Source organism: Falco cherrug, chromosome 1 (assembly GCF_023634085.1).
Source record: "Falco cherrug isolate bFalChe1 chromosome 1, bFalChe1.pri, whole genome shotgun sequence".
NCBI lineage: Eukaryota > Metazoa > Chordata > Aves > Falconiformes > Falconidae > Falco > Falco cherrug.
Window position 1 is genome coordinate 61,475,365 of NC_073697.1, and position 19,478 is coordinate 61,494,842.

Sequence of the window (19,478 nt, forward strand, 5' to 3'; positions counted from 1 at the left end):
TGCATTGATAGCTAATTCAGAAAAGACCAGAGAATGGTACAGTATAACATTATTTATGAAGAATGTATTATATTTTATTCAGAAAATAAGTTTTTCTAAACCTGAAGAGATCTAAAGATTCAGATGTTGACACTGTAATTGTATATGCACCATCTTAATTCATAATTGGCAGCTGACATTTTTGTGCTATAACCCTGTAAGAAATATGTATTTCTGATGTTGTCATACTGATGTTGTCATAATTGCCACAAAACAGAAGCTCAGAGTACATTAGAGTCTTTCTGAAATATTTCAATTTTTAATAAACAAGGAAATTTTGAAAATCAACAACAATATCCAAAATAATTGTACTTGCACTTAGATTTGTGACAATATCGAAGCAAGTTTGTATTCCGGCATGCCCTACTAGAAAATTTCACACTCCAGAAAACATTATCACATGCTGTTTCAACAACAAAAGTGAGTACTGTGTACATTTACCTGAAACCTCCTTACAGCCATTTTTCTTTCTTTCATACAGAAACCATTGGATTATCAAATACAGTGCCTGTTAGAATAGAGAGGAGAGGAAAGGGAGCACACTGATCAAATTTTAAAGGAAAACTACTTCATGCTCTATCTCTTTCACAAGACAACTTTAAATGTCATAAAAATATTTGCAGTCCTTGAAAGCTTCTAGAATCCCTTAGGGAACATCCAATATATCTTGTGACCATGACAAGCAAGTTGTTGGCAATTACCAACCAAACAAGAGCTGAACTGAGGCTTCCGTTTTTCTTACTTTGTTGTTCTGTTTCCATCTCTTAGCCTAAAGCAACACAACACTGCTGGGGTAACTTTACCTAACAAAAATCTGTTACATGGGAAAAGTAATGGTAACCTTCAGAAAGCATCTTTGACTTTAAAATTGCTCAAAAATCTTGATATAATTCCATAATATTTTGATGTTAACTGTAGCATTGTCAACAATAATCAATACTGAAGATTTGTCATTCATAGTGTTTTAGAATAACATGAGCATTTGTGAATGATGTTGAGTATAATCAAAATGACAAATACAATTCTCATAAAGCATTAAGTTTCAAGGAAATTCTTAGGGAAAAAATTAGGTCTACATTAGCACACTCAAAATTGATTTTGACAATCTAAAAGAAGTTTTTCTGTAAAGCCTGAACCTGTTGCTATTGAAAAGAACTGAACCATTCATTACTAGAAGTATCGCTTTATTGTTAGAGGTCCAAAACATGTTTAGGACCTCTATCTTCCATCTGCTGCATAGAAGTTACCACTTTATGATGCAGGATATTCTTTTTAAATCATACTCTGCAAATGTTTGGTGCTATAGATGCTGTGGTCATTGCAGGTTGAATTCCAAGATCAGCTTTGAAACCGAGGAAAAAACCTTTACTGATAAAGTGTTAGAAGACATAAAAGATAGGTACAACACACAGTGGAAGGAATGACTGAAGAATGACAATACTGGGTCAGCACTAGGTTTCCCTAGACAAGTATCTTTTTTCTAATGACACCAATAATGGTTGTCGATCATAACTGACAAGCAGTTATTCTCATAGGGAATAATACTCTTGATATTTCCATTTCCCTTTCAATCTCCACTTTATGAACTTCCTGCTCTCCAGAGGTTGCGTCTAAGACTTTTCTGTTTGTAGTTGCCAAAGGATCTATTTTTCATGAATTTGACAAATCTGCTTCTGAACTTGCTTGTAGTTTTGCTTTTTGTAATTCCTCTGACCATCAGATTGCCAGTTTAATTGTGTTATGGTTGTGTGGGAAAGTACTTCCTTTTGGTTATTCTAAGCCTATTGCTCATTATTTCCTTCGAAGTCCATTATGCTGTTAGAAAGTAAAGTCATCATTCATCCCCTAGTCACCTTTGTCATATCTTTTAGGAAGTATAGATCACTCTTCAAATAATTATCTTTTTCCTGAATGACACATTATTTAAAATCTTCTTGAATAATATCTATTTAAATTGCGTAAGACACTGCTTGCCTTTCTAAGCATCCTTTCTTGAATTTATTCTAATTTTAGTGTATTCATTTGAGGTAGGATGACAAGAATTTCACTGTGGTTTAATTTGGATGAATTAAGCATTTTGTGTTTCATTTAGCAGTACCTTCTTTTAAGCTAATGAAAAATGCATTACATATTCATAAATAAAAATGTCTGAATGATGTTTACGGTTTTACATGTAAACACAACACAGAAATTCATAAATCAATTCAAGATTCATCTTAGTTTTCAGTCTTGTCGATGTGGTCCTCTCCATGTTCATGCAACTGTATGAATTAGTCCCCTATTGCAAAAGTTGCAAGTCACATTGCCTTTCTGTCATGCTTGGTACCTGTAGGCAAAATTATTTCAATTCTTTCATTTCAGGAAAACAAATGCTTTACCATTTTAGTAACCATGGGAAATGGCATACTTTTCTTAGTCCTTTGAAATGTACAACTGCCTTCTAAATGAAGGTGTCGCACATCTGAATCTGCACTTTGGTGTGCAGTCTGTGGTGTGCCAACACTCCTCACTTCTTGGGGCAATGTAATGCCTGGAGTGGTCAGAAGTAAGCTTTCAAGAACTGTTACCAGTGAGATTTTACAGGGAAAGCCACTTAAGCTACAAAGAGATGTCAAAGAGATAAAAAATATAGAATAAAAATGCATTTGTTAGCTCTAGTTTATCTATGTATTTTTGTAATAATGTCTTCTATGGAATGAGATGTCATCACTAAGTTGTGTATTGCTCCAACGTAGCCATCCATTACAGTAAAGCAGAAACAGGACACCCCATTAATCACAGACACAAGGTTAAATAAAGATGTAAACGTACTGGGAAAGCAAGGCTTCAAGTGTGCATCACCTTGATATATTAAGCAAATGTCTTAGAAGGGGTTATAGGCCTGAAAGAATAATAGTAGTAATATTAAAGAGAGCTGTATTAGCCATGTTTAACTCAGTAATACTCATTTATATTGCTGTAAAGAAATTGATTATTTGAGTTGTCTGCTCTAGAGTAAGCAACATCGGGTACATAACATTTGAAATCAGAGGGAATTTACTGAAAGAAATGAGCACTTCAAATTGACTTAATCCATTTGGTTTGATAAATATTCCTTTCAAATATTTTTTTTTTCTTACACTTTACTAAGCTGTTCCTTCTACATTACAGGGATGAATGCACACAGAATCCCTGGTCAATTCATTCTGATGTCAGTGGTCATTCCAGCACTGTGTGCTTTGGTAAATAAAGATCCCAGTATGAGCCAGGATAACCTTGTGGAATGTTATACTATGGATGGTTGACTTCTATGTATTAAGCAAGACTGTTGGAACAATAGCCATTTCCATTTTGCTCCATTCTGGTTTTTTCCATTTTTTCCCTCACTTTTCCATTTATCAGTTCTGTTTCTTCATTTTGAACTGTTCTTTCTCCCATTTTACATCCTTCCTGTTCAGCATCCCATTTCCATTTTCTGTGCAGCATGGTTCAAAAAGTATCATTGCTCTCAGCAACTATAGACATTTATTGTGCTCTGCAAGATTAAAATATACCATATACATAATAAAGTCTTTGCCAAAACCAGTTTGCAGTCTAAAAGATGAGAAATATAGTCATTGATGCTTGCATGCCAAGTTTGAACCGGTGACTAGATATCAACACAGGACACAATTCTTTGTCACAGGTATCTGCTTTTAGACCTTTAGATACTTTCACTGACAAACATCCTGCCCAAGTGTCCTAAAAGCCTGACATTGTTGTTTGGGTTTTTTAGGGTTTTTTTTCCCCCATCAATTCACTGTAATTGTAGCTAATACAGACAGTAGCTAACTTGTTTTGAATTATCACAGTATTTTAACTTGAATCAAAAAAGTTTCTGAAAAATACTTCTGAAATGCTTTTTCCTCCCAATGTTGACATTACAGCTTTCCAGCTGTACCAGATACAGCAGTTTTGTGGATTTTTTTTTTTCACTTTACTGTGATACACCGTACTCCCAATACTGTGAGCTTTATTAGAGCAACAGTTCTGACACTGACGTGATCTCAAAATAGTGTGCAGTGTCCTTTCTGATTCTGCTTTTCACATATTTAAAATGCTCAGCAGATATCACTGATGCCATAATCTTCACCTTTTTTATGATATCTCTAAGTCACTATACTCTTCTTTAACCATCTTTATTTTTTCCAGGGATTTTTATTACTCAGACTTTCATATTATGGACAAGTCACTTACCTTTCGCTCACTAGGAAGTATATCTTTTTTCTTGTTTCTATTTCTGAAACATCCTAAGATTTTTTCTAGATGATACTGGAAGAACACTTATGACCCCAGACATCATTCATTTGATAACCCACCATGCATAAAAAGTAAAACCATCATATTACCAGGAAAATTTTACAATTTTACATCAGGTTCACATTTTCACCATCTATAGGATTGTTTGAAGATGTTTAATATCACAAGCCATCAGATATCTTGGCAAAATTTTACCAGACACAGACTAGCATCCCACATGTTATCCTCAACCGCTTTTATTGTTGCATGTCCATCTTAATATTTTATCCTGTAGTCTCCCTTTAAATATAAACTCTGTGGGTTCTTAAGGAAGAATATCCCATGCTGTGGGTGTAAAGTGATGAACTGCAGTATCTTGTTGGACTTCCCTATATTAAAATTAGGCAGTTATTTTCACCAGAGAAAAAGAACTTGACTTTCCACTTTGATAAATAATGATCATCTAGAGCTGTCTGTATCTACATCTATTCCCCTACTTCAGATCACACAAGTTTCAATTAACCCTCACTTTGTTACATGTTCTTATGCTCTTATATTCTTATTGTTATGTTCATAGTTTCCATCAACTCCTGATGTGTAACTCCAGAAAAGCTATAGAAAAGGAATGAACTGTCAATCTGAGGGTTAGGAACTGATTACGATTAGTCAGCTCTTGAACTGATCCAACTGAATCCGTCATGTCAGAATAATTTCTGACCATCAGACAAATTCTATGTGTTCAATTATCTTCCCACTACAGGTTATTTCAATACTGTCTGTGAAGACTACACCCAATACAGTTGTATTAACACTAACCAGCCTTAATCCTCATACAATTCATAGTAACTGGAAATAATCTATGTTCTATGTTATAACAATTTTATAGGCTAATGAGGAACATTGTTGGAATGATGTAATTTATTTCCAAACTACTAAGTCTTTATTAAGAGACTATGAACACACATTGAAAACACCCAATGTTTTGGAGGTAACAGGAACCAAAAATCAGTTATTTCTGTTTTGTCACTCGATTACTACTGAGTATGAACTCAACAGTGAGGTTCAAGAGTACCTCCTATGCACTCTGAATGCTTTAGTAAGACATTACTTTTTAACATTTTTACCTGCTAAGCAGTTCTAAAGTGTAATAAGTATAATGTTTTCAGGAATAAAATATTTGTTTCTGATATTCTATATTACAGCCCTTCTTGTAATAGTGGTTTCACAAGTGTTCACTATAGACAAGTAGGAGATCACTGTGGACTTGACATTTATTTAGAGAGCTGGAAAACACTTAAGGCATTTCTGTCTATTTTAAAACATTTTATCCAACATGCTTTCTGACAAGGCTACAGAAAAACAGCAGTGTTTCAATATTTATAGATAATTTGAGAATAACTTACAGAAAGATAACACATTTTCTTTTAAATGTTTTTTACTTACCCTATTGTATAATCATTCCTTCTAACCCAAATTAGTGGTGCTATGCTACTAAGGATCTAGTAGCATGGGATGGGGTAGCACAGTATAAAACGGGTAAGTGGGATAACTTCTTTGCAATGAATGCAATTAAATCTTACTTTTCAAAATACAGATGCCAAGAATTACACATTTAATTTCTTCTGTGCTACATGAAAACTGCATATTCATTGGATTTAGGGGATTAACTATTCCACAATTTGTATGCATATTTAGTATCTACCTAAAGAAATTTAATTGTTAGCCCATTTTTAAAATCTTGGCCTGAAGTTGTATTTTCAATTTCTTGACTGTACCCAATGCCTGCAGACTGGATGAGGTGATGCTTTCATTCTCTGTTTCAATATGCCCAGACTCTTACCCCTCAAGTAGAGTTGGGAGAAAAGCCTAAAGTGAAATGATTACTCAGCTGGTTGATTCTAGTTTACTATAATTGAAAATAATGAAAATTCAGTAAGCATATTAAAAACCTTAGTAATTTTCACAATACCTTAAAAAGATACCATTCCTTCATTAATTTGGAAACATTCAATGGTAATTTTAATGCCTGTGAATTTATTTTAAATGAAGCACTAAATAAATAATTTCACGAAATTTAGAGACGTTAAAGGACATCTTGCAAAGGAAAGCATGGAAAATATTTTTGGAATAAGAGTATAAGAGAACTAACTCTAAGAACGGCAATACTCTCTGATGCCTAATTCTGTCTTTTCCTGTCTAAGGGAATTCTCCTCTATTACTTTCTTTAGGGTAAAGCCAAGCAGCATTTTGATTAGACTATATATTTAATATGTTGCAATTGACAGAGTTATTTGACATTGAAAAAATATGTCTGGGAAATGTAAGATTACAAATGTGCAAGAACTGTGCATTTTTCTTTTCCTTTAAATAGTCATCTTCTAGCAGGACTCGTTTTTTACAACAGTGTGTTGTTATTTGTCATGATGGAAAGTACTTTGCTAGGAAAATAGCTCATATATCTGTCATAAACCCTTAATCAAGGGTACAAGAACTTTTTTGACACTTCAATTTCAAAAGCAGTTTGTGGTAAGTTTGCGTTTAACACTTACCAAAAAAAAAGCATAAAATTGTGGAAAAAAACCTACACAAAATGTACAGGAATAATTTTGAGCTTTACAGAAAGCCATATTACACCTTTCTGTAATATTTACTGTGTTGCACTGGATGGTGAAAGAAGGGTTGCCTAATCTGCTAAGTCAGTGTTGGGGAAGAAGGAAATGCTATCACGACTTACATATTATTGTCAGTCTATATAAAAACGTAGGGAACTGGTATTGATGATCTTCTCCCATTTCACCTTTACTTATACTCTAAAAATAGGACTCTGCTCTCAATAAAAAATTGAATTACACTGTATCCCTATAAATCCACCGGCCAAAATTATACTGATGTTTGATAATTTATTAAATATACTGAAAGTTGCAGGAATATGTAAAAAAAAAAAAGCTTTATCTTGAACTTTAACTTTTTGAATACCTAACAAAGATTAATGCAACACAGGAAGTACCAGTAGTACATCTTCTGCAAGCATGTCATTTGAGTGAAGCAAATGGAGCAGTATCTTTTTACAGGGTGTAACTTGGCTTAAATAATGTTATCAGTGTTAAAAAAGTTAAAAAATATAACAAAGTGATCTGACAGTTCTCAGTAAAAGGTCCTTTCCTAGTTGCATTAAATTACTTAGCTATAACATAATAGTGAAGAATTCTGTGGAATAATTCAGCCATAATAGATCAGTCATTTCCAAGAAGGGACTAATCAAAAGCATAAGAATATTTAAAAAGGTAATGGAGGTGTTCTAGGATCCTACCACTATGGACCAAGGAAAATTCATTAGCTTTGTGATTCTCTGTTTGCCAGAGCTATGAAAATCTTAAAATAACACACATAACTTGATCAAGTTGTAAATTTGAAATAAATTTCAGCATGTGCATGAGCAGCAACAGCTTAGAGTGGAGCATTTTTTCAGATTTGTGTGTCTCTATCAGCAAAAATTAACATCAGCTGTCTCCTAGGTGTGACCTGCTTGCCTCTGCTCCATACATACAGAGCCACTTTGCATCTACACATACAGACTGAAAGTTGCTTCAGTTTGAGGGTCTGTGCACATATGCTTGTGTCATGGTTTAACCCCGGCCAGCAACCCAGCACCACACAGCTGCTTGCTCACTCCCCCCACCCCACCCAGAGGGATAGGAAGGAGGATCAGAAAGGAATGTAAAACTCAGGGGTTGAGATAAGAACAATTTAATAGGTAAAGCAAAAGCTGTGCATGCAAGCAGAGCAAAGCAAAGAGTTCATTCACCACTTCCCATGGGCGGGCAGGTGTTTGGCCATCCCCAGGAAAGCCAGGCTCCATCACGCGTAATGGTTACTCAGGAAGACAAATGCCATAATGGCAGATGTCCCCACCTTCCTCCTTCTTCCCCCACTTTATATACTCAGCATGATGTCATATGGCATGGAACACCACTTTGGGTAGCTTGGGTCACCTGTCCTGGCTGTGTCCCCTCCCAATTTCTTGTGCCCCTCCAGCCCTCTTGCTGGCAGGGCCCAAGGAACTGAAAAGTCCTTGATTTAGTATAAACGTCAGCCAGAAACAACTGAAAACATCAGTGTCTTATCAACATTACTCTCACATCATAGCCAAAACACAGCACTGTACTAACTACTAAGAAGAAAATTAGCTTTATCCCAGATGAAACCAGGACAGCTTGGAAGAAGAAGCTTGTTTATCTATTCAAAGATACTTTTCTTCCAGACAGAAAAAATTGTCTCCAAATCAAATTTCTTATTGCCTTCTCATTAACTAGAAGCTTCTGTATCAAAGAGGTTCCTATGCATTTAGCCTCCCTCCCCTCCTTTCCTTCCCGTCTAGCTATTAAACTGGAAGAGCATGTGTTGACACAAAGTTTTGCACTGAGGGTTTCTGACAAGGAACAGGACTATTTTCCTTTCCAGGATTTATTCTGGAAACTTTTTCATCTACTATGCAAAGGTCTCTGGGAAGGCAGAAAAGAGAATTCACACAATTAATTAATTAATCCCTACCATACTGTCCATCAGCCAGCGTTTGATTCTTTTCTAAATTTTCTAGTAGCCAGCTGGTATCACAGAGTGCTAACTGTCTGTATTTTATTTGACTTATGCAATGACTTGAAACTCACTTCCTCCATTTCGGCATTTTTAATGGAGATAAAATGTTCTCTTATGTCTAGGTATGGCCTTAAATGAACAGTTCAGATGAGCATTTAATAATTTTTGTGTGTAACTGAGACACAGAGAAAACTTAACCTGCTGGATATTTAGCCAGAATTGATTAATGTGGCTGCATTGGTTGTGAATCCAACCACCAAGAGGAATAACCAATATAATCCTAGGCATAAACATTTAAATCTGCTGACAAAATGTTGTATTGCCCTTGCTGTATGTGATTTTACACATCCTGGCACAATGGATCTAGATGTTATAAATAGCAGAAATTATCATCATACAGATTACCTCTGCTGAAAAATTATCCTATGAAATGACTATGGACTAAAATCTTAGGGTCTGTTTTGTTAAGGTACTTACATTTCCATAGACAGCAATTCCTCTGAGATTTTGAAAAACACTGAGGCTCTTAATTCCCATGGATTTTACTTTTAATGGTCTAGTCTCCAGTCCAAGAAAAAAAGGGTTATTTTCTTTCATGCAACCTATATTTAGTTATGAAAGGCAGAGTGAGACTGTTTGCTATTAGAGACAAAAGCCAAGGCAGAGACATGGAAGTCCCTTTACAGAGAGTCGGGGTTTCTTTCTGATATTACAGTTTCTATAAAGTTTGTTATTAAACTGCATGGCTCATTCATCAGCAGGAAAATACTGCTTGCTGAGAGAACAGCTCAGAAAGACCAGTTCTGTCCATTCCACTCCACTTTCCCACTGAGTCTATCCCAAATGGGGTTGTCTCAAACCTTGCTGTCAAACTACAAGGATGTTCTTGAAAATGTTTCATATTTAGTCGGGAGTTCCCTTTTCGTCCATTGTCATGGATGATATTTTCAGCTAGTTTTGGATGATGAAAGCCGTGTTAGGTTCAACGGAATGCTTTTCTTAAATGGTTATCTTGAATCTATTCTACTGTCTGGAATTGCTAAGAATGGTGGACAAAATTGATATACAGGCCCACAGGAATCAGACGTATTTTCAAAGATACATCCATTAAGATATTCTAACATTACTGGTTCCTAGGGTCTTTTGTAACAGCTTTCAGATCCCTTGAATTATTTTCCTCTGTCAACATGAAGAGGATATTTTGAGTTCCTTAAGTAAAAAAATAAATACAGGAACATCTGTACAATCAATTTCCACCTTAAGTTTGTGCGTATACAAAATTCAAAGTAATTAAAGGTCACATTCTGGTTTTCAGCCTGAAACAAATTCAGGCAGACTATTGTATCTAGTGTACACTGACCTTGGTGATACATGAAATTTGGAAAGTGAATAAATAATCTTAAAATGATTGTGAAGGAAAACAATAGAGACTTACAAGACCTTTTATAAGAATACTTAAATTTAATTCAGTTGGTCTATACAACTGAGAAAGTGATGTGCTAGTGTTCATTTTCATATCTATGCCTTGTAGGAAACTGTCATGTCTGAGAAGAACTAGTGTTTTCAATTGCCACAGAATCAAACTTCTGAAGAGAAGAAAAGTTATGAAGCAGTTTTTCGATGTGTTCTATTGTCCCAAAGAAAAGTAACAAAGACAATACTTTGCATATTAAAAACATAGTCATGAAATATTTTGACCATACATGTGAAGAGTTACTGGATTTCTTTCTGTCTGTATTCTTCAAAGGTTCACTGTTGTTGGAACTTTAATGCTAATTTACTATATTCCTATTATATATATAAATAATTAAAGTCAAAAACTCCTCTATCACCAGAGTAATTGACAGACCATAGAGTCTGGTACAGGTGTTTATTTAGGAGCCAACAAGATTAGCACTTTTAACCTCCTTGATTATCTCATGCAGTCACTCATTCACTCACTTCCCTCCTCTAGCTCTACATTACCTGACCCTCAAAAGTTGTATTAGTCACTGCTGTGCCACTGCTCCCAGTTATCCATCATGGGCAACACCAGCCATGGTCCTGGGACATCCCCTGTCATTCATCTCCATGCATCTCCCTGATCTCCATGATCTGCACCCACTTCTGAAATCTTTCATCCAACCTGTCTTTCCAAGACTGCTTCTTTTTGGCAACTCTTATTTTGTTGCCAGATCCTCTTTCCAGAAGAGAAAGTCCTGTTTTCCCAATTGATCTGCTTATGTGCAGAATTACAACGCATAATTAGGCTCCTAATCGGTTCTGCCTCACGATTGTGTATTAATTGAGGAAATAGGATGTGCTATTTCTGTTTAGCCCAGGCACTTCCACAATTTACAACCAGCCCATACCAGTTGCATCTAACAAGAAGCAGTCTTCAGACCGAGTTCAAAAGCTCAATTTCAGACATTCACATGCACCCAGTTCTCTACTACCTGTTAGCATTCACAGCTTAAACTATGTCTTTCACTGAGAACACCCATTTATATACAGTCTGATATTCTCTGAAATAAGATTGTCAAACTGTAAAGTCATACTGTAGAAAAGGGGGTGAAATGTCCTCTGCACAATTTAAGATGACTTCCACCCTTCCTGAAGGACTCTGCTAACTTTTTCCTGCAGGAGCAGTCATGTACTCTTTGATCACAGGAAATGCAGCATGAGGTATATTTCTGAAGGTGCTTTTAATTAGATTTCACTTTCTACTTAAACCTGAATATATCGATAAGGAAAAATAGAAGGCAGAATTGATAGAAGCTGTGAGAAAGAACAAATTCAGTGATTCAAACTACAAGGTTTGTAACCAAGTACAGTTTCTTAAATCTTCATATTAATTATACTGTAAAAGAAGTGCAGTTCAGAATTTTCTTGTACACATGCAGATGTGTATAAAAACCAGTTTGCTAGAATCTCTGGCAATTAACATGGCATGATTTGACTGCCACTTAATTGGCTAGCCCTTTCCAAAAATGATTGCTTTATGTGTACAAAATCATAACTCGGTTTTGTGGCTTATGACCTCAAGTGAGATCCTTTATTGCCTACATAAGTGCCAGTTATATACAATCACTTATCCACCCATGTTCTGCCCTGGAATGTGCTTATATGCAGCAAAGCACCTTTGCAGCCAGCTCACACTCCATCAAGCTCTTTGCTCCCTCCATGCTCATCTGAGGAGCTCTTTCCTTCCCAGATCAGGATTTAAGCTGTGGGAGGCTTTGGGCACAGCCCTCGCTGCAGACAGGTGTGCACAGAACTGATTTGCAGGTGAGCTCAGAGAGCCAGATTTAAGGTTAGTTGTTTCCTCACTACATTTTAAGGCATAATCACTCTGCAACCTGGCACCCAGACAGTGAACAAAGCCTTTTCTCAGAAAGGGCCCTTAGACTTTTTAAAATATTTTTGGGGGTTGTTGGTCTAGCCAATCCCTAGCACTGATTTTTACCTCCTGATGGGTAACACAAACTAAAAATATCTCGGTGGTCCCACAGTATTCTCCTATATTTATTCATGCTTCTCCCATTCTCATCAAGTTTTTAATCTCTTAATATCCTACTTGCTTCTCAGCCTTTCTAATATAGTTTTTTTAGTCTTTACTTTCATCCACCTTGTACCTCTTCACATTGCCTCAGTTAAGCCACAATTTCTCATAATTTTTCTGACATGTCTGCCCGCTCCCAACTGTCTCCATCCTGCACTTCTGTTCAGTACCACCACCACCACTTTATTATTGCTTTGTGTTGCTATTACTAAAGGAATTCACAGTTGAGAACATCTTGTAATGACATAAATTGATGTCATTTTTTATTTGGCTGATGAGTTAATATCATCACATGTCTTTTCCATATTGCCTCAATAATGAGACAAAAAACACAACACAACAAACAGGTCAGTAGGTAATTAGAAGAAGAAATGAGACAGAAAAAGGAGGTAAAAAAAATCCTAAAAAAATTACCTGATCATATTCTTGTTTCATACACTTTTTCTCTTTAGGAAGTTGAATGTATCAGTAAAAGATTTGACAGAAAATTCAAAGGAATTGAGAAAAGCAGTATTTCAGCTGTATCTCTTCCCACAGTGCTTCAGAAAAGAGAACCAAGGTTCATTTACCTAAATAAAAGCAGAGTGTTGATCTCTGCCACCTGGTGTGTAGTAGTTTGTTTCTTGTGTTCTTAGGTGCTCAGGACAGGATTTGGATGATGTATGAGTCAGCCTCCAGTGTATCTGAATTGCCTGTGGTGTCCAGTTAGCCAGGACTGTCCTGTGGTCCATCTCTACTCATGTTGGAGGAGATTACAGGCAATTTTTGCCAATTTGGAGTCCACTTGATACCTTGGGAATCATGAATGCTCCAGTCACAGCTCACACAAAGCATGGCATAGAGGGTATTTTTGTTAACAGCCCCCATTGTATGGCAAATCCCCAGTGGCTTCATATAAGTGGCTGATAGACCCCTTAGTGCTATATTAATAGGGATTTAATATGAACCATTCCTGGGTCACAAATTATAATGGGTGGAGAGAGGAGAGATCACATGGAAAGGACATGGTGTCACAGCTCACAGTTACTACATCAGGAAGAATGTAAATAATCCAGATTGTTATTCTAAACAACTTTATAGCAGGTTTCATCCCTATTCATTTTATAATTACAGCAAGGGACAGGATATTTGAGAGCCCTTTACAAACAGCAAAGAGCTACAAGGGTTTTCCAGCCCTACAGAAGATCTAATTCCACTGTCTCAACTTTACAATCTCTATCACAGTAAGAGGGAAAGTCAGAACTACCTCTGGGGCTCTGCTAAATCTGAAATCTGTGGCACTTCTAGAGCATGAACTTTTTTTCTCTCCAACCTGTAACGACAATGCTGTGGCAGCAACCATCAGTCACTGAAGTAGCATTCTGGCCTCTCTGTTGCTTCCACTGATTTTGTTTGAGGAACGAGAGGCAACAGCTGGGGTGAAATAAATCTGAAATCTGCAGCATTGGCAAAGAAGAAACTGCCATACAAAACATCTTCATGCATTGTTTTGCAGAGTGCTGACACAGGCCAGGATGACAACTTCTTCACTAGCTTTGCATCTCAAGAGGAAAAAAGGAACAACCCACCAAGCAACTGCAGAAAGGCAAATTTTCTTTGCCCTTTTGGCAGGAATGAAGACAATAAAGACTGACTTTGACACAGTACTTCTCAATACTATCAGAATGTCTCCATTATCAAATCTGGGTAGTGCAAGATACCCAACTACCCATAGTTGTCTATACTTTAGCATACTGAAGAGTTGTTTATTATAGTCTAACACAGACTGTTATCAGTCTCGTTAATACTGTCTTTTTCTATGCTGAAAAAAAAAAGCAGGCCTATCTATTTTTTTCTTTTTCCCCATGTTAAAAAATATCAGTATTTTGCAAAAAGAAGGAAAAGGATAATAGAGAGTTCAACATAAGGACTGTGATGCAGTGTGATATTTCAGGACTGGGGGTTAACACCACCAATGGGGTCAGCACTGCCTCCAGAAGGTGTGACTCACAACGCCATTCCCTCAGGAACCATATGCCATGCCAGTTGATTTTGGCAGTTCATTCCTCTGGGACTTTCAAGTGATGGGAAGAGTGTGTAAATTCCTGTTGAGTGAGTTAGTGGTGTAAATCTGTCTCTCTTTCTCTCATGTTAGGAAAAGTTACTATCTCCTAAAACATGGCTGCAAGATAGCTTTAGTTTCTCCACTTTGTTCTTATTTCAGTCAGGTCTGAATTTTGCTTGGGCAGTCAGTTTGAGTGTGGATATATGTTCGTTTTCTGAAGAAGGTTGGTCTCATTTCTTTAGTCTCATTTCATTAAACAAACTATTATTCGGAATAATACCTACTAGTAATTATGTGTTAGCCTTTGCTATCAAATCTTGTACTAATGGTGAATTTCTGAAGCCTCAAAATTAAATAGGAACAAGAAATTTATCTGATTAAATTAAAACAGCTTGAATAAAGAATATTATTTAAGCAAAAGACAGCAAAGACCTTTTTTTGGCAGGGAAAAGAAGCATTTCTGAAAAGGTCTGGTTAACTGATGTCACAAGGTTATTAACAGATGATTAGTAAATGGGTTTAGGACAGTTTTATACTAACGTAGCCCAGTAAAAAAGATATTTAAAAAAAAAAAAAAAAGCACAGTAGGGTGAACTTTAATATTTCATTTAGCTTCATTGCTCAGTGCATAAAGAGACAAGACAGATGAAAGGTTGATGAAAGGATTTTTTCTCCATCAAAATGCAACTCATTTTGTCACTTTTATCTCCATTTTTACATTTCGTGTTCACAGAGAGAAAACCCAAGAACCAAAAGGTTACACTTGGTATTGCAGCCATATTTAATATCTTTTTAAGACCTCTAGAATGCCCTTACCATTTACCCTACTCCTTCAAAATTGCCTCGTCATCATTCTTTTGCTGCTTTATCTACAGCACAAATTTCCTTCTGCCTCCCTAGCATGTCCCTTCACAGGCTTTTGCATTATTTCCCTCTTCTTTGTTGACCCCCCATGTCTGAAACTCACGGCACTTTATAGGTTCAGTTACTGCAGGGCTAGACCAGGCCCCGGCAGACCTCTGTACCAGCTCTCTCTTTTACATTTTCTAGTTCATAAGTCTCCCTCAAATCACTCCTTAAAGTATTTCCCCCCTCCACCCCCAACAAAGCCTTTCAAATTTAACCTCTGTAAAGATTCCATTTTTTTCTCACCATCTTGGTGAGCTGTCAGTCAGGTTTTAATGTGCCTGAGCTGTTTTGCTTGTGTCTGACCTACATTGCAAGGTCCTTAGGGTAATCTGTGTGTCCTCTCACTTGTTTGTACAATGCTAAGAACACATTCACCAGTCAGTCAATAATACAGTACATAATAAAATACCGTCTATTTTATCACCATAGCTCTAAGCTTGAACTTCAGGAGAAAGGAGGACGTAAAAAGACAATTTTCTCTTTGGGAAATTGCTGAATTTACAGCCTGAGGGTGGAAGAAATCCTGTTTTCCCAGGACAAGTGCTTCTTTTTCCTTGTTGAATCTCAATTATATGCAGTATTTTTCTATGTAATGTATTTGGACTTAACCTCCAGACTCCTGTAGATGTTGAGGCAACTACCTTTCATATTCTTTCAAATTTATTTTGATTCACATTAAAAAATAATTTGGCCCATTAGTTTCAGAGCTGTACTGAAGCTTTGCAATTAACCCTGAAACTGGATGAATTAACTTTATGTTTTATTATAACCTTACGCTTGAACTCCATTTACTCAGCTTCATTATTTTCCCATCTCTGTTTCTTGAGAAGCCAGAAAACCTCCCATCAAGATTATTAAGGACAATTTATGTAAATGAAAAGACCTGTCCTCTACACAACTTCAAATCAAAATTACTCGGCATGTTTTTGGGCAGTTCACTCCTCCATTCTAACCTTGCACCAGAGATGTAAGATTTTGCCCAGTGTCAATATGCTAACAATATCCACTTGCAATGGATTTTCTTCAAATAAGTTTTGACTTTAAGAGCAGATGCTTCACCACAATGATTTGTATGAAATTATAGGAATCAGATTATTTCTTTTCTACACAGGCATAACCTAGACTTTTTACTCTGCAATCAAATTATTTACTCCAAAGTTAAATTATGCTCTACAGAACTGAAACTTGCCCTCATAGAATGAAAGCCTGCCAGGCTCCTGAAAGAGAAAATGATAGACCAGCACCTGGTGTAAATCAGGGAGAAGAGCAGATGACTGTTCAGTGCAAGAGTTATCAGCTCCAGAGTGAAGATGGAAAGGCACCCCAGCTGTGGAGCCCTCAGTACAGGGAAGACATGGACCTGTGGGAGCGAGTCCGGAGGAGAGCCTCAAAAATGACAGAACAACTCTCCTAAGAGGAAAGGCTGTGAGAGCTAGGGTTGCTCAGCCTGGAGAAGAGAAGGCTCCAGGGAGACCTGATAGCAGCCTTTCAGTACTTAAAGGGGACTTATAAGAAAGATGGGGACAAACATTCAGTAGGGCCTGTTGCAATAGGACAAGGGGTAATGGTTTTAAACTAAAACTGGGTAGACTCAGACTAGCTATAAGGAAGAAATTTTTTTATAATGAGGGTGATGAAACACTGGAACAGGTTGCCCAGAGAGGTGGTAGATGCCTCATTCCTGGAAACATTGAAGGTCAGATTGGAAAGGGCTCTGAACAACCTGATCTAGTTGAAGATGTCCCTGCTCATTTCAGGGGGTTGGACTAGATGATCTTTAAATGTCCTTTACAACCCAAACTATTCTATGATTCTACACCTTTCATACTTGTACTTGATCCACTCAAGACTTAGTTTCTCAAAGATCAGGAATAGGCTACATAAGGAAATCCAAGTCAATGAAAAGGAGTTTCGTATTTTACGATCTTACTTCTGGCTTCTGAATTACAGTCTGCTCAGTAAACATGAATAGACCCAGACTGATCCAACATCTGTTAGTCTGGGCTGGTAGAATCATTCCAGTCATGTAATTCTCCTTAATTCTTCCTCTTTAATTTTCCAATATTTCTTGCAATGTTTGATTCTCCCTTTTTTACTTCCCTATTAATTTTTTCTAAGAACGCTAATTTATTAGCAGAAATAAGTAAATCCATCATGTAGTGCTGTAAAAAGACTTTGAGTTAATTTTATTAGGCAAACATCCTGTCTTGTGTACTTCCCATGAATATCTAACACTGTTGCATACCCAGCATATGGTGTTTTCTGATTTGTTGAACCTTCTTCCTATACAGGTCTGAGATCTTAAGCTCCTGATTTCCCACCACAGGTTCTCTGACATGCAAGGGCGGTGAAAAGGGAAAAAAATGTAGTTAAGAGTTAGAGTGCTGCAAAGGCAAAGGATTAAGATGAAGAGGGGTTTAGGGACATGGAACTGGGCACTAGTGTAATTTAGGTTTCAACAATCCAAAAATCACAGTCCCAACCTCACCTGAGATTAGACCTAGAGTCTTACCAAGAGATGGCCATCAGAACCAAATTACAGAGGCTGCCCCCACCTTGAACATCCCATAGTTTACTTGTTAGGGCAGTTTTCTGAAAGCAGAAGATGAAGAATACCTCTTTCTTTGAACCTGAAAGCTTGCATTTTGGACCCGTAACACTATGCGACACATACTTGTAACAGGAGGGCAAACTCCGCATATATGTGATTATGTTCAAAAAGATAACCTAGTGAGAAATTGAATATTTAGGATTTCTTATATGAAATACTTAGGATTACACAATGCCAGAGTACAATGCATGGTAACAATTTCCTTCTTTAAATAATGGTTGCACAAAATTTTAATATGTTTCATTAAACTTTGTAAAGGCATCTCCTGCCCTCTGGAACCAAACTGAACTGACTGTTCCAAAGTCTAAATATCTGCATGTGTGTCTCTTGATCAGAGACTATTTATACACTTAGAAGGCTTGTTTTACTTTATCCTGATGCAGAAACAATATCCTGCTTTTGCTATTGTTATATACCAATTCTTTAGGAAATACTACCAACACAGAAAACATGTACAAATTAATTCATCATGAATTAATGTGCACCTCCCTTGTCTAAAAGGTGTACCTATGTCACCACTGGTTTCTGCACATTAGACTGTTACAGACTACTTTAGTTACTGGAGATTCTGCCCCACTATCAGTTACAAAAAATTTCTGCTCATCTGTCATGAGGAGCCTGCTCTTCTATATGAAAAAAATCTGCGATTGGGAGATGTTAAAAATAAAAGTTTATCTAATAATAAATTGTTACTGAAATAGAAAACCTTAATGGTGACATCATTCCTTTTGTTATTTGCAAACAGGTGCGAGGTAAATGAGTTTGAAACTTTGAAGAACAGAGAACCTAAGTCAGAAGTTGTAGCTTCTAATCTTTACAATGATAACAAGACTTACTGTATGACATTGAGAGAGGCACTGAGCTTCTCCATTTCCAAACCTGCAAATTAGATTCGTACTTGCCTACCTCATTCATTTGTCAGATGGCAAAGTCAATTATGCATGTGAACTGTTTAGCAATTTTTAGAGGAAAAGTTTCTTACACAAGTGTATAGCATAATCTGAGATGGAGTGATAGACTTGCAGACAATCTTTCTACCAGAGATTAGTAGTTAATTTGATTGTAGTAATTTGTATAAAATAGCAAGACTACACTTGCTTCACTGTTTATGAATTTCTATCTGCGATGGATGAAGTCCAGGTGTTGATTCACACATATGTGTCAGTGACTTCAGATGACAGTGCCATGTAGGATTTTGTTTGTTCCTTATGGATGTTAATTGGCTTTATTCCTTCCTTTCAGTCTTATCTCAGATGCTACAGTTAAGAAATAACTCTTTTTCTGCCCTCTGTGTGTCCCATCAAAATATTTCTTGCCCCATCCCACTTGTACAACTCAGAACTAGTAAAAAGTTTTTTGATAAGAAACCTAAAGGCCATACATTTCTAATGTCCTGTTGACAGCCAGTTCATTCCCTTTGTTGTGACAAGCATTCCTATTCAAAGACCTTAACATGGGTAGCAGAGATAGGTGGTACATAA